The 1,954-nt window shown below is 35.4% G+C and overlaps 1 pseudogene; it reads right to left on the bottom strand.

The window, feature by feature from the left end:
* LOC128248770 (U6 spliceosomal RNA) lies at positions 1 to 90 on the bottom strand (annotated as a pseudogene).
* Between the last annotated feature and the right edge of the window lie 1,864 nt (positions 91 to 1,954).

Genomic DNA, 1,954 nt, shown 5'->3' with positions numbered 1-1,954 from the left:
TGCGTGTCATCTTAGTGCAGGAGCCATGCTAACCAATCTTCTCTGTATGGTTCCAGTTTTTACTATATTTACAGCCCTCATTCGATATGATTACTGTGTGGATAGTTTATTTCTACAATTTTTGTGTTAGAAATGAGAATGAAGGAAAATGTGTGTGTGTGTGTGTGTGTGTGTGTGTGTGCATGTGAGTGTATGCATACAACCACAACGAACTTTTCCATAATTTCCATGTACCAAATTTACTGGCAAGGAATTGGCCTGTTTGGGGCTATAGTAGAAGGCACTTGCCCAAAGTGCTGCGCAGAAACTGAACTCAAAAGCACGTGGTAGTGAAGCGAACTTCTCAACCATAAGCCATACCGGTTTCTATGTATATATGTGTGCGTGTGAGTATATGACACATACTAACACCCCCACCCACAGCCACTCACACACACACACACACACACTCACACATTCTCATACACGCACGCACCCACACACACTCTCTCACACACACGCACTCATACACACGTACTCCCACTCACACACATGCTCACACACACACTCTCACACACACACACACGCACTCACACACACACGCACTCACACACACACGCACTCACACACACGCACTCACACACACCCCTTCACACACACATGTGTGTGTTGTTTAAAAGACACGACTGCGTTAGTATTTGATTTTTTTTATTGGAAATTTTATCACATTTCTTCATTAATCCTTTATGTTTAATTTGGAAACAAAAGCGTCTCTAAATCAATTAGTCCATTAACGTTTCAAGACTATCACAATGAAATTATGGTAATAATGGCACGTTGTTCGAGCGCTTTACATTAGGTCGCAAAGGGTAATGGGAATATTGTTATAATTGATAAAATTGTTAATGCTGGATTTCAAACTTATGCAACAGTTATGTCCTGATTATGCATATGATACCTTTGTGTGTTGAATTTTAGTTTGTCTGTTGTTATTAGTAAAGCTTCCATTTAGATTCCCATTTATTGTGAAATTCTGTATAACATTGTTGTGTTGACAGTTAATGCATTTCTTTTTAGTTTAGTTCATGTATTGTATTATAAATTGCGAAAGCTCCTTGTTTTAAATGTATTGTGAACCGACGAGAAAATGTCGTATCATTTAACAGTTTCATGTTTACATTGATTGCTTTTTTAAAAAATATGTATTATATCGGTTTATTTTATGTACGTTCTATGGTTTTCCAGTTCGTAGTTTCGTGTTTATGAGTAGGTCATCAATTTTGAGGGGAGAGGAAAAGTCGATTATATCAACCCAAGTATAGACTAACATTTTATTTTGTCGATTCCGAAGGAACGAAAGGAGAAGTTGACCACGGCGGGGTATGAATTGAGAATGCAAAGAGCCGAAAGAAATGCTATCGATTCGACCAGCTCGCTACCTTAGGAACATCTGTATATATTGAATGTCAAATCATGTTTTCTTAAAATACTCTATCAGTATTTGTAACAATACCCGGAAAACAATTATATTTCGTACAAAATATATAGATAGTATTGGGTTGTTCGGAAAGTTCGTGCCGATTTATAGTAGCTTACCTTTCGACTTATTTGCCATGAAACCACCTCAATTCTGGGAAGAGGGTATTTTTAAGTTAAAGGAAAGATGGAGACGCATTGTGCAACAAAATGGTTCATATTTGGTTGATTAAAAATGTAGTGGCATGTATTTATTGACCTTTTTCTTTCCTAAAAATATTTATTTTACGAAGAGATGATACGCGGTTTGATGTACGAAAAATTGAATAAACGTTTACTCTTTCATTGTTTCACGTTTAAGTTCGTTTATACTTCTTAAATACTTGAAATATATTCAAACATTATAAAAATTAACAGTCCGAGTTTTAAAGTATAAAACCTGAATAATTTAAAATTACAAATAAATTTAAATACTAAACTATGAAAGAATAAATTATTT

Source organism: Octopus bimaculoides, chromosome 9, assembly GCF_001194135.2.
Source record: "Octopus bimaculoides isolate UCB-OBI-ISO-001 chromosome 9, ASM119413v2, whole genome shotgun sequence".
NCBI classification, from domain to species: Eukaryota; Metazoa; Mollusca; class Cephalopoda; order Octopoda; family Octopodidae; genus Octopus; species Octopus bimaculoides.
Note: the sequence above shows the minus strand (reverse complement) of the source record. Positions and strands in the feature narration are given on the sequence as shown.